We start from the raw sequence: 14,819 nt of genomic DNA on the forward strand, positions 1-14,819 counted from the left end.
TCTCGCTGTCTGTCCTCCCCTCCTTTCCCCACCCGGCCCGCCTCTCCACCCCGATATCTTCCACCACCACAACGCCCCCCCCCCCCCCGGCGAGGAGTAAGTGCCACCGCTCCGCCTTCTCCTTTTCGCAATGTTGACGCAATCTATAAATAGTGGAACAAAAGAACCAACTTCCTCGCAGCTTTGCTGAAACTGCACAAAAAAGGCAACCGGGGGGCGAGGGGGGGACGGGACACACACGGTTATTTTTTGATTTTATTTTTTCTCCGGTTAAAAGGCGAATCCTTCCCCCCCTCGACACACACGCTACTGGAAGATTATTTATATTTTTTTTTTCCTCGCTGTCTCCTATGCTGGCAACGTCCTGCGAGTGGCTGTTTTGCTTTTGCGCCGAGAGTACGGCTTCCTCCCCGCTTCTTCTGACAGTAAGTGCCCTTTACTGCCTTTTCTACTGGGGTAGGGGGGACTGGGACGGGGGGGCTACCTGCTCCCCTACCTGCCTGCAGCCCCAGAGGAGGGACCAGGCGCTTCGGGGACGGGGGAGGGGGAGCTGTTAGAGGCGGTTAAGTGTAGGGGTTGCGCGCACGGGGGACGGCGCGGGGGTACTCGCGGATTTGGACGGGGTGGGGGTGGAAGCACGACCCGGTGAAATAAGGTGATCGGGAGTGGGGACGCTTGCCTCTGCCCGCCGAACAAAAGCTGACGCTGATATTAAACGGGCTTTTGTTAGGGGGAAGTGTGTGTGTGTGTGTGTGCGCGGGGGGGGTGAGGGGGGAACAACACCCCGCCCGCAGCAAGTTGTCGTGCGGCGGAGGGCACCTTAGACTTGTTTACCACTCGGCGCCGCGCTCACCGGCGTGTTTACCCTGCACACACGCCTTGGGGCTCCCCCCCTTCAAACCCCTTCCCCCCACAAGGAAGGGGGGGTGGGAGTGTGAGCGGAGAGGGGTTTAAAGGTGGGGGGCGCGCTGAGGAGATGCTGATACGATCACGCGTAAAACAACACACCCCCCCCTTCCCCTTTGCCAGTCGGATCGGTGCTAGCGCAGGCAGTTACTGGCCGGAGGGAGAATTACATCATCCCCTGCTCCAGTGATGCTACCTTTAGTGCCGCTACCATGAGCGCAGGGAAACAAGGGGGGCGCGCCTCTAGCTCCCCCGCCGGATCGGGCGTGCGCTCGATCCGAGGCGGGGGGTGAGGCTCACCCCCCGCGTCATTCACACACACACACGCCCGCCCGACTGTTTACAGCGCTCACACAGGCGTATTGTGACGTCGCATGATTGACAGCCCGCCTCACTAACGGGGAGGGGGCGCTGCCCCCGACGCCTAGGCCAGAACACGGGCGCCCCGCCTGGTTTCCCCTACTGGGGGGGTTGGAGAGCCGAGCCTAAGATTAAATACTTAAGAAGTTAAACACCGAATTTAGACCCTCCAGCATGAGGGTGGTTTAGGTGCTGCCGATTGATTGGCGTTTATGACGTTTTATGACGGTTTAAACGCATGCTACACGCTCGAGAAGGGACTTCTTGCGAGAGAAGTAAGTGTGTTTGTAAACGGGTCAGATCTGTGAAGTTAAACCCCCGCCTAAGCCTGGCTCATTCCCTCTGGGAGCAAATGGGGACACAAGGGGCCGGTTCTCTGCCTGAAGCATGCTCCCGGTGGGGTTGGCACAGAGAAAATGTCACATTGGTGGCCTTGAACACGTCATTGTCCAGAGTGGACAATAAAAAGCTATTTTTTATATACATATATACATATTCAATGAAAAATACACTTAAGCACCGAGAACAATATCTCAGTTTCATACACTGTCTGCTTCCCCCAGTGTTACCAGTGCAATGTTATAGGGTCAGAAACTTGTTGCAATATGCTACCTGGGGGGGTTTACTTAGCCTGTGAAAATATTGAAGTAGTACTTACCTACTGCAAAGTCAATAAATCCATATCACACTAAAACCAACAAAAAAGTGGTTTAGAAACGTGTCAAGAATTGTTTGCCAGAATGCAGCAGAGTAATATTATTACTAAAAGATCAGCATTTACTCACTGCAAAATCCAAGGAACCGTGAAGCCCTGTTAAGCAGCACGAAACAGTTTTTCATGTGTTAATGGTTTGGGTTTCTTCAAAGTGTGTTACTTTTTGAAGTCTGGGTGTTTCTATTTGCGCAGAAAATAGACTGAGAAGCTTTGAGCTCCTACTGTTACAAAAGTTAAAAGGAAACAAAGTTGAGCTGCTAAGTCGGCAGTCTGGAATGAGTCAATAGTATCTCCTTTGTCCTGCTAGCTCTCGCTGCTGTGGTGTATCTTTGCTCTATTTCCTCTGCACAAGCAAAGGGGCATTTCTACCCTCCCTACATTTAATAGTTTGACTTTATAGATCTCCTAGCTTCCAAATATTGTAACCCACCAGTAAAACTCCAGTGCGTCTGCCTTTCCAGACTGTATGCAACAGCCATGATACTGCCAGTGACAGACAGTACACTGCTCACTTTAACCACATAGATACTTACACATTTTCCATTATCTATAATTAATGGGGCAAATTATTATTGCTTTGTTGTAGTAAGCCTTCACAAAGGAACAAGTAGGCTTTTTAAAGTATTCCATCAGTTTAAAAAAAAAAAAACCAAAAAACAAAAAACCAAACAACCCCAAAACAAACAAAAGAGATTGGGATGGAGACACGAAGGAGATGTAAATAACTCTCCCCTCATTTACTTGGGGATTCCCTGGGAGTCTCAGAGGGCAAGGGGGTAACATCAATGGCTTTTACAACAGGATCACAGGTCCTGACACAGGGTCAACCGAGAATCTATGCTTGGCTAGCTAGCCCTGTGCTCCAGTTTTGTTTAGCTGGTAGCTAGTCCCTTGAGGGATCAGTGTCAACTGAAGCATGCTAACTTCTATAAGCAATGGGTTGGTCAGTGACCAAGAGCTCTAACCGGCTCCTGGAGGGCTCCCTAGTTCTGTTGTGCTTGGAGTTCAAGTGCTGCTGCCAGGCTGCTTCTGCAGCTTGGGAGCTTGTTACAGAAAGAAATCGAAAGTGGCAAGAGTATAAAGCAAACCCCAACTCTGTCCGTTTTCTGAAAACAAAAGGTGGGTGGGTATAGTAGGCGGATTGGAAAAGCAGCTTGGGTAGGGACGGGTAGGCTCACAGACTGAGGCACAGAAACTGGAATCAACTCCCATTGCTATGAGCTAAGTTTCTGTGTACCGCAAACCCAGTTCACTCTCAAACTATGGCCTTGGCATCAGCATTAGTTGTTCAACAGACCTGTCACACTCCCACAGATCATAAAAAAACGTCAGTTCAATATCCCACATGTAAAGATACTAGTGTTCAGCAAATAAATTAGCAGCATACTTTCTCTGTAATATATGTATGCCTTAAATTAATCCATTAAGGAAGGAGGTACATAGATACATATATGCACACACAGGTATCTCCTCACACTGATAGCCCCTTCTGGTTTAACTGTCAAAAAGCAATGGCAACTAGAATTGGGTTGAGTACAAAGAAAAGTGAAACTGTATTAACTCACTGGGAAGTTGAAACCTGTATTTTAATATATGCTTTGTGTAGTTTTCATTTATTTTTATGTTACAATACAAAGGCTTTTCAGGTCTGCAAGATCAAGATAATTTTGGTTTGTTTGTTTTATAAAAATAAGGCTTGTTTATTATTAATTTATCTAAATCTGCTTTTCTTTTGATTAACTGAATTACACAAATGAGTAATTTGGAGTATGATTATCTGACTGACCATCCCTTTCCCTTTTCACACTTGAAAAATATTACCAGTCAACTACTGCTGCAGTATTGTATCTGTGACCGTTCTGACTGTACCATTTGATTGTCTGATACTTTAAATTTTTTTTACGTAACTCTGTAACCCACCACTTCTTTTAAAAACCACAGCCTCATAATTTCTAATGATAACAAGCAGTTTTCTCTGGTCACCATAAAGGCCTGTGTTATGGATTTCTACAGCTCTTGTTTAAAACTCTAAATACATTCCTGCCTTTTCAGTTGTGAAGGGTGTTACTAATTTATATTTGGAAATCTGACTGGTACAGACAGCATAGTCTTCCTGGTTCTGCAAGCAGGCAGTTCCAGTGTTTCAGCTTTTGCACAGTAGCACTTTAACAAGCAGCAGCCATGCATAACTAACAAGACTGCAAGTCCAGTTACTGCTTTTTAGAAGCCTGTACCCAGCTCTTAAGTTATCTGAAATGTCCATTTTATATTGTTGCAGCCATATGTCAAAACTATTAACAGCAGGAAAGTGCAGTAGTTATTCACAATGGATAAGATATGGGGCGGGGGGGGGGGGGGGGGGGGGGGGAAGTTTTAAAAATGGAGCCCAAGGCACAGGAAGAAAGCAGCACAGCTCCAGCTATCCTTTTATAGTAACTGGTGTTTTATGGAAAGTGGGAAAGAAAAGAAAACTCTCTCTTCCTTCCAGCAGCTAGCCAGTGATAGCGTGACCCTTCTAACTGAAGACTGATAGCATTCTTGGAGAAATCTTTATGCAGGTTTCATTTCTAGTATCTGAGAAGGAGAAGTACTGTTTTCCCCAGTTCCTTCTCTTGAGCCTTACTTCTGGATTCTGGGTCTCTAGCTATAGTGATAGATGTCTAACAGAACAGTTTTCAAATTTGGCATTAATGCTTAATAAAAAGAAATAAACTTTTTCAGAATATTTTGAAGTACTGTAGTAGTTTTCATGAATATTACCTACATGCACAGTTTAACAGTTTGAGTACTGCTTATGTATAGATGATGTTAGTTAATCAGGGCATTAATTTAAAATGTGTACACAAGATACACCTCACACAGACTAAAGAAGTGCTCTCAGCTTGGATTACAGCTACAAATAAATATTTTGTAAAAGATGAATGGAAGTTAGGAAATCAGATGAGAAATATGTCCTTTAGACTGCCCAAAGAAGCAAAAAATAAACATGCCAAAAACTAGGCAACACTAGCTGGCAAAACAGAATATTGAAACGACTGTACTTTCTCAGGACTCTTAGTATCCTTGTTTCTGGCTGAATGTGGTATGTGCATTAACATCCTTTCTTATAAAATAATACAGTTCATAAAGATTCCACTGTATGACAGTGTACTGATTGGCTGTCACAACTACTGACTAAATATTAATTTTGGTAGTCTTTCCAAGTTAAATCCATGAACTACTGTATCTGGATAACTTCTAAATCCCTACCCACAAGTGAAACTCCAACAAGCAGATTTCCTGACTTGCAAATTGCCTATCTTTGTTTATAAAGATTTGTTTTGTAATTTACTTCAGTTTATCATTTTTACCTTTTGTAGTTGGTTGGAGAAATGTCAGATGGTCTCTTTTGATTTGGAGTTTACTCCATTTTAGTTTTTACAACACTAAACGTTGTGATAAACACTGCAGACTAAGGAGAAGGAGCTCCACATTAGTGCAATCGCTTTGGTTTCATAACTCCTACAGATTTTTATCCCTTACACACAACGATTTATATACCAGTGAGAGAAAATGAAAATGAGGGGGAAGCTCATTATAACCCTCTAAGTGTACTTAGTTTCTCCTAACACAAACTAGATTCAACCTCACAAGAACTGTGAAGCGTGAGAGCAGAGGGTCCTTCCTCGTAACAGTCGTGCACATTTAATGCTCTCTTCACTCAACAGAGAAAACAAGACCCAAAATGGGACGGAGGATCTGGGCACCCATTCCTTCACCTTTGCTCCCCACCCCCACTCTTTGAGCTGTAAAGAAAAGATCAGGTTGCACTGTTTTAAAAGCTGGTGCAGTATGCACACTTCCTCACACGGTATATTGGGGAGCACTGAGAGAAAACCTCTCCCAGAGCTCTCTGCAGGAGCATATACTACTTCATAACATCCTTTATGCAGTACTGTGGCTTCTCAACAGAGCTGAGCCTACAGTTAAATATGAAAACTTCCCCTGTAAATGCACAGTATGTTTAGGGATGTATTTAAATATTATTGAACTACCTTACCTTTGACACATGGTTTTGAAAGCTTCATGCTTGATGCAAGTCATAAAAACCAAACTATCACAATAGCTCAACACTACAGGTAAAGTAGACCTGAAAATAAATGAAAAAAAAAAGAAAACAAAAAACATTTAAATGACTTAGCATAACTTCTGAACACACTTAAATTAACTGGATTAACACATTAAAGAATATAATTGCTCTCTCTTTCATCCCACCATCTGAGTGCAGATTGCTACTTACTGCTCCCACAGACATTTAAAGTTAAATCATAAAGCTGATGTTAAATCTATATCAAGATGGAAGATGGATGGTGTTCTGGCCAAGGTTTGGAAATGGAAGTTCAAACACAGGACGTAATTCTGTCCCTGGCTCAGAATTTCACCAATGGCTTTTTTATCCTAAGATAGGGACAATTAAAACTTTCTTACCTCTCACTGAATAGAAGAGACAAAATAATGCTTACAGGGTGTCCCAAGGCTACATATACAAAGGTTACAAAAAGTCTAAACCTAAGATCTGAAATAAGTGTTTAGCAAATTTTGTTTGTCTTTGTCTTTTCAAAATATAAAAATCATAGTTCCAGAGGCAAGGTGCCTAGTTAGTGCCTACTGAATGTCAAAAGGCTAATCCAGCTAGGAAGATCCCCCTTAAAGGAGTTCTTATGCTGTATCATATCTCCACATAAAATAACTGAAAATTATGGTGATTCAAATCCTCACCAGTCTTCCATGCTCTTCATATTAGATATGAAGATATAGTACCTGAATAGGAAAAGGTACTAAAAGCCCTCACATCTCATCCAGAGAAGGATCTTTCTGTAGGAACTGTGGAAGGAAGCCATAAGCCTCCTCCTGATGGAACAGGAGAAGTTTTGGGTGCAGTAGGAGAGTCTGCAGAATAGAGCACTGCAGAGATGCTGGGCTGCAAGTCAGTGGCACTCAGAGGCTAAAAGAGATGTATCATGGTACCATCTGACAAATGGCCCAGCAGTGAGAAGGTATAAATGCTGTTTAATCTTGCCTCAGCCACTTCTATTCGAGCTCTGTGAGTTTTAAAAGGGATAAAATCTCATACAGGCTTAAAAAAAAGTTGAGATCTTCTGATATAAAGCTGTATATTAGATCTAGGTATTACTATTGTAGTTGTACATGATTTCAACATACAGGTATTTCTTTGAAAGCAAGAATTAAAATAATGATGGGTTGTATCATATGACAACATATTTACGAGTAGTAGCAAAACTGTCTTTTTCTCATGCATAAGATCCATCATTCTAGAGGGAAAGTCTGCTGGAAATATGCAAGAGGCACATGAAAGGAAGGGAAGGAAAGATAAGTTCAGTGGAAGATGCTGTGTTGGATGACTGAAGTCTTCATCAAATAAAAAACCAGTATCCTATTTGCTTTCTGATGCTGTGTAAATGGATGAATCAAAGCCCACACATTCTCTTGCAAATCATGTCACAAGAATTCCACCTCTCTATGCCCCTGAGGTCATGAGTGACCATGTACTGACCCCTGACAGACTCCTGCCACCTTTTCTTTAACACAGCAAGCATACACCTCTCTAACCACTTGAGCCCATAAGTACTACACATTGTACACTGCCTTCCCTACCTTTTTAAAAAAAATTATTTTAGCAATATATGCCTCAAAAACCATTTCATATTATCTGTTACATCTCTCTACAGCCTGAGCTGACGTGTTAAGGTATAAGGAAAAACATAAAAATATACGGTTATTTCAGGGAGAGACCCAGCAGCTTTTCAGAAAAAGGAGTACTTTATTTCAAAGAAAAAAAAAAAACTTTTTTAACTGAAAGAGGCTCATGTTTGTATTATCATAAAAAACTTTTAAAAAGGGGAGGAATCAGTAACTGCAGACCATAGTTCAAAAAGGAAGTTCTGCTACAGGACAGGCCAAACAATTTAAGTTCTTATAGTGTACAATGCTGAACTTATGCCTTAAATATCAAGCTGTGAGTGTGGACTGCTCTTTAATGTATCCAACAGCCTTAATGCTGAAACCTATACAAGGAGATCATTAATACAATAGCATTTGCCAAGCATGAAACTGAGATATTCTTTCATTGAAACTTCTCCAGCTCTAACAAAGGCACCATTCAAAAAAACAACAACAACAGAAAAGGCATTTCAAAGACCACTGTAGTTGCTGGCCATAGACTGATTCTTGAGCTAAAGACAGACATCCGCTAGCCAAAAGGAATAACTCGAACAAAGGAGAGACTTTCAAGTTTCAGACTTTCAAGTCTGAGACCTCTAGTTTGAACTTATCTCTGTTTTCACACATCAGTAGGTTCAGTGGAGTTAGAAATATCCAGTATGTGTAATGAAAACAATCTTTATCAGTGGATACAGCATGAACATGATAACATATGTTTTCCAAGCCTAGAGCAATTGTCAAGCAATTACTATTTGTCAAGGCAACACACATGATAGTTAGGGTCATCTAACCCTAGGTCATCTCTCTCTACCTTATTCAAGGCAGGTCTCAGTAACTCAGCTGCCCAGCTTTCTTTAATTTGCTCTGATCATAAGTTGCAGACGCAGGTTTCTCTCGCTACACGCAGTGAGTAAGCGGAGGGAGGCAGCAGCAAGGGGTGCAGTTACTGCATCATGATGGCTCATGTAAGGAACAGCTGCTGTGGTTTTGTTCCAAGAAGGAGGGCCCGTGCAGGTCAAAGGGGACTCCTGGACAACTGGTTATTAACCAGGGCTTTCTAAAGCACTTGCAAGGCCCAGATTGTGTTTGTTTAGGACCCACAACTACAAGTGTATGTTATCAGCAGACTGGGTGGATTGGTTTGTGTCTCTGCGTTACATTACCAATTCTAGCTACCTTTCTCAGAAAAGAGTAAGGCCTTTTTTTAGGCCATGTTAGTCCAGTTTTACACTCCCTTTTTTTTTCTTCTTCCTTTATTTTAAAGGCCCTTATTCAACTAAATATACCCTCTTTATAAAATATGATTCTTTTTGCTATCCAGATGTTATTTCATGCTTGTACAATTTTTATTTAATCATCTATATAACTGGCCTCTGATTCTTAACTTTTACATTTTACAATAGAAAATTTAATGGCTTTTCTTTACCACATGATTCACTCTTCCAATTATAATTTGTAAACTGTGTGTAGATGGAAAATGGAATTCAGTTAAAATGTAGCAGAAGAGCACTTTATTTTTTATCTGTTAAATAGCCATAGACGTACACAGCATGTAAGAAAACAAATGATCAGAACATACTGCACTGAAAACTGATTTATTCAACAAGGAATAATCGCTGCTGGTTGGTGAACTCATGTGATTGTTTCTGGTCAGCATGACCTTCAAGACTTCAGAACTATTACATCTACACCCTGTCACAGCTTTCACTCAGAGACCTGATGAGAAAAAATTAAATTGCCTGCTTTCTCATCTCCCAGTGGATTTTTCAGTTTTGAACATACTAATCATTAATACAAAGTAGATGAGCACATTCAAAGAGAAAAAGAAAAAAAAAACTATCAGAAGCAGGTTCAGCATTCTGTAGGTTACAGTTCCAGCAGCTCTGCCAGGGACTTCCACCCCTTCAGTGGTTTGACTTTCTCGAAAACTTTGGCATGAAAAATGTGTTGCATAGTATTTTTATTGTGTTATTTTAAAAGACTATATTAAATTTAACCTTAATACTGGGTGACACACTTCCATACTTAATTTTAAGTGGTCTTGTTAAAAAAGAAATGTTTAATTGAAACACAGCGCACATGTAGAAGTCATTAAACATATATTAATCATTTCAGGAGGCCACACAAGTAATAGAAAAATGTTGATTCCTTCCTTTCCGATTTATCAACCATTTATGCTATAGTATGTTCAAAACAGAACAGGTTCCTACTGTGCTAGCTGGTGTACATACAGAATTAGAGAGACAGAGCCCTGGCACAGAGGTTTGCCTTCATTTGCTCAACACCTGAGGTGTTACTAGTAAAAAACCAAACAGAAGAAGCTATTTTTTCTTTTAAAGCAGTGGCTGTTCAGGTGCAGATTTACCAGCAGCAGGAGGCAGAGGGTGAAAGGATGTTATGAAAGGCTCTAGATCTGACCCTGTTTCTCCAGCCCTTCCTGTTCCCCTCTTCCTCCAGCTCTAGCTGTGTTCACCTACACCTATCTACTGAAAACTGGAAGGACTTTAAGCTAACCAGGGAACTGAACATTAGCATCGACTATGTTAATCTCTGCTAAATATAGAGACTTCCCATTGAATTTCCTTGTCCTTGCTAAGTGACTTAGGAGGATAAACTTACTATCAGGACAACTCCCCAGGTTGAAAGGAAAAGAAGGAAAGTTATTTCTGAGGATGTCCAAAGGTTGTGATCATGGCTTGCTGAATTCTGGAACATGACTTATAGATTTGGCATTACAGATCTGTGGATTTGATTTATTCACTTAACAAGGATCAGAATGAAATTCCTCCTCTCAGATTGCAGTGATGGAAACAACACTATCCCATGGATTTTCTATTAATTTTCTTGCTCTTTTCTTTGGCAGGCTCAAATATTTCCTCTCTGTAGTAGAACGAATATGACAGCCAGCATAAAGAACAAGAAAAGTCTTTACTCAAAATTACAGTGCTTGCAACAAGTTTCTAAAGAGATAAAGATGAATAAAGCTTGACTTAGGTAAGGGCATGACCAAGTGAGGAAAAATTGGTGAGGAAGAGGTATTTCATTATCATGTGTCATAAATCTTTGAAATACCACAGATGGTGTAGCTAGCAAAGCTGACAGTGCAGTAAGAGGAGCGAGAATTACTAAGGTCGGCTCTAGCTGATTGAATTTAAAGAGGGACTTTGACTGTGAGTAGGCCAAGATTCATAAATAAACCTTATTTTAAGAATACAAGAGAGGTCAGACTGGTTCAGGCCAGGGATACACTTGGCCCATTTACCTATCTCCAACAGCAGACATAAGCCAATTCTTATGCAAGTACTCTCTCAGAGAACAGCAGAACCAGGACAAGAACATTTGATGATGCTTATGGGTTCCAGCATCCAACTTGGATCAGGAGGTTTCCTGATCCTGATGTGGTTTGTCTAGTCAGTGACCTTTACTAGATCTCTTCTCCAAGGTCTTGTGCAGTCTCTCCCTAAATCCACCTGAACTCTGTCATCCAGATTGTCTTTAGGTAAATAATGTCATAAGCGTACTACCCATGAACATATTAAATTATATAATTTATTGTATTATTTGCTTTGAACCTGCCTAGTGCCAGCTTCATCTGATGCACCCTCATTTTTCTATTGATAGAGAAGGTGAAAATTTGATCCATGTCCACCCTTTTCACACGTGATTTTAAAACATTTATTGCTGTTTTGGAGAAGTGTTAGAGGGGTGCTGTAATTAAAGTCACCGAAGAAGAGTCCACTGCCCCCTATTTCTTAGCTCTGCCAATCCACCAGTTTGTCTGCTATCTGTGGCAGATGCTGAAGCTGCTATTGCACAGAAGTCCTTCCAAGATCCTGGGGAACTGGAAGCTTAGATGAGCACATTCTGAGAGAGCCATTCTTTTCTACTGTTAGAGAAGATGCATTAGAGGAAAAGATGCAGTCATGCATATTGTGCTCTTAAAACCCTGCTGGTCTTTCTGCAAGCAGAATCTAAAAGAATAGTAGGGAATGGAAATAAAGAGAAGAAAATTTGCCAGTCCACAGAAATCAGGCCCATTCTAAGAAAATTACTTGCTAATAACTAAAGCTCAAGGAATCAATGTAAACTTTACCAAAAACCAAAGTAGAAAATTGAATATAAAGTAGTTCAAGCTTCCTCTAAAGGAGGACGGCATTGTTTCTAGAGTTTGGCAGTAGACCTTAAGTACTCAAGGTTAACATCATAATTAAAACAGCAGAAGCTTGTGAGAGTTTCCTATTATTTCAGTAGGAAACCTGTGCAGTATAATCCTGTTTTCCCCTGCTATGTGTTTTACAAGGCATGGGAATATTTCTGAAGCAGACAGGAAAGCCTAGTTTCTACTAGTAAAAAATTATACAGATAGGTAAAACAGGTTTCCGTTCTTAGGTACAACATAAACAAAGCCTTTCAGAAATCTTTCTACAGGCTAAGGTACATTGTATCCATGTACAGAAGATAAGCAGCTTTGCAGAAAAACGCATTTTTAGAGAAATTATGTAAACTCCAGTTAGCGTCAAACCTATTAAACAGTCCTGTACTGTTGAAGTAGAAGAGGTTAAGGGAGACTGATCATGCCAGGACACTCAAACAGGAAGTCTTTTCTTTTAGGGTTGTGAGTAACTCTAGTTAAAGTGACTCTATTTGACACAAAATGATCTGTACTGTTGCAAAATAGTTTCTGTCAGCAGATTTCATCTAGGCAACACCCAGTCTATCAGCTATAATCATACTGGGTTTGGCTGCAGGATCTGATTATTATTTCTGAAGAGTATGTTTGGCTAAGCAGGTAAAGAGACTACTGAAAGTTTCACAAGACACATAGAAAGGCATACAAACTCCATGTTATTAAACAGATAATTTTTTTTTCAGGAGCTGTCATCATCCCTCTAGTTAGAGTGGGACATTATTTGTGTCTATTATGAACAAGCACACATTTAGAAGTTTGAAAAGGGCAGCTCTGAAGACAGGTCATTGCTGTTGGCTCCTTGCTATGATGGTTAGATACGCTGAAGGTTAGAAAGGCTCAGAACCTCCAGCATTACCAGCTATAAGCCCAAATGTTGACTGTTTTTGACTGGCTTAATTCAAAGCAATATGTCATCTAAAAGTTCCTGAAGATGGTCTTGCCCCTTACTGGCTTGTTGATAAAACATATAATTGATTATCCCTTTGATTATCAGCACTTGTTTGGTAAGTCCCTGAAAACCAAGCCCAAATGTACTTTTTGTTCAAGGCAGAGGGTCCTGACTCTGAGATGTTTATATAGAGACAAAGCATTCCCTAAGCATCACAGAGATTTTGAATGTGAGCAGATCCCTATCTCTGAACAGACCTGTCTGTCACACAAATCCTTGGTATATTAAGATATGAAGGCAACACTGTTTGTTCCAAGTTTAATGAGTACTTCTCTGTGTACCATAGACATCTGATGCAGCATGTACCAGGTAGTTGCAAAGACATGGTTCCAGTAAACTTTGTGCACAATGTAAAGTACAGAATGTTTTGTGAGAGACTATAAATGCTGAGATGTTTTCACTGATCGTAAAAGATAACCTAGAAACTGATTTAATTGTCCTGTTACTGTCTAGGATCTCTGCTCTGGGAAGCAAAATGCTCTGATGACGTATAACACCAAAACCATACCAAGTGTTTCAAATCAATATTGCTAGTTTTGTAAGTCTGAGAAGTATTGATCATATAGTTTTAGACCTGCGTGAACCAAATCAATCATCTGTTGATGTACTGCACTTCACTCCTTTATCTTCTGACGCAGGCTGTGATGATGGCTCTTTTTGGGGGGGAGAAGGCAGAGGGAACAGAAAACTAACAGAAAATTCCTGCTTGATTTACAATAAAGATTTAAGGGTACCACTCTGTAACACAGTCCAGTGTTCCTGCGAAGAATCTAATGTCTTTGCTGCACAGACCCCTATGTAAAAATAGACATCTTGCAGGCTGGCAGTTCAAAATCCCTGAGGATTAGTGATTGGTTAGGAGATTATGGATACTCCAGTCTGAATTTGAAATAGCAAATGAAAGTGCTGAGGCACTGATTGTTGACACTGAACTGATAGCCCCCTCACCCTTCCTGTAAAGTTGCAGATACATTGAAGGCTCTGTCACTGATTTGTAAAGTTGCAGATACATTGAAGGCTCTGTCACTGATTTGTAAAGTTGCAGACACATTGAAGGCTCTGTCACTGATCTGTAACGGTACATTTGCTTCTGCAATCAGTCATAGAAGGGAATCTATTTCTGGTGTTTATTGCTTCTGATAAACTGGAGAGCTTGTAGAGAATAAGAGAGAGAAAACTCACGAGACCAACAAGTCATTCAGCACTATGTACAACACCGTACTGAAAATACAATCACTACTATCAGGGTTGAACATACATAAGGTACTCAACACAAAGTGTGTCACTATCAAGGTCCCTGCAGGCAGCAAGCAAGGAATAAAACAGGTCTTTCCAGGCCCTGGATTTTAAAATACATTAATCAAAGACACGCCATATTGCTGATGAACATTTTATCCCTTGCTACATGCATGGGCAGCAACGCGTGCTGGGTATCACACTCCTGTTGCCTCCATCAGACCTCCCTGCCAGTACAAGTGAACCCTGGTAATGGGTATGTCCAAGAAGCTCAGAATCATAGCTTTCTGGATACTGCATAGGTGACACTATCTTAAATCATAACTGTAGCTTTACTTGTGGAATTTAGAAATAAATTGATTTCTGTTCAAGGGAAGTCTTCTTCCTCCTTTGCTCTATGTTCCCTCTTGGAAAAAGGAAATGTTACAATGGGACTTACTGCCTGCTGAAAAATCACACTAGGAAAAATCTTAAGCCCCAGTAACTTACGATTCCTTTATCCATATCTAAAAAGATATATTTAGTATGTTAACTCAAACTGTATTTTGCTAATGTCATAAGAAGACTTAATTTACAGCATGAAATTAATTATACTATTACATATGAAGTTAAATGACTCACACAGTACATACACTGAATTATTTCCACCTTTTGGTATGATGGAAATAATGAAATCATGAGTGTGTGTACTCGTGTCACTATTTAGTGCACTGAGGATAGCGGACATGAGGGTGCTTCAAGTA

The 14,819-nt window shown here is 40.9% G+C and overlaps 1 long non-coding RNA gene across 1 annotated transcript in view; it reads left to right on the plus strand.

Moving 5' to 3' along the window:
• The first annotated feature begins 6 nt into the window (after positions 1-6).
• LOC134157890 (uncharacterized) overlaps positions 7-14,819 on the plus strand; it is a 77,639-nt gene continuing 62,826 nt past the window's right edge. The window contains exon 1 of the long non-coding RNA XR_009962511.1: positions 7-425. This is a non-coding gene — a long non-coding RNA (uncharacterized LOC134157890). The remainder of the gene's footprint in view (positions 426-14,819) is intronic.

The sequence above is a fragment of the Pezoporus occidentalis genome, unplaced genomic scaffold (assembly GCF_034315485.1).
Source record: "Pezoporus occidentalis ecotype Australia unplaced genomic scaffold, CSIRO_AGI_Poc_V1 ctg122, whole genome shotgun sequence".
NCBI classification, from domain to species: domain Eukaryota; kingdom Metazoa; phylum Chordata; class Aves; order Psittaciformes; family Psittacidae; genus Pezoporus; species Pezoporus occidentalis.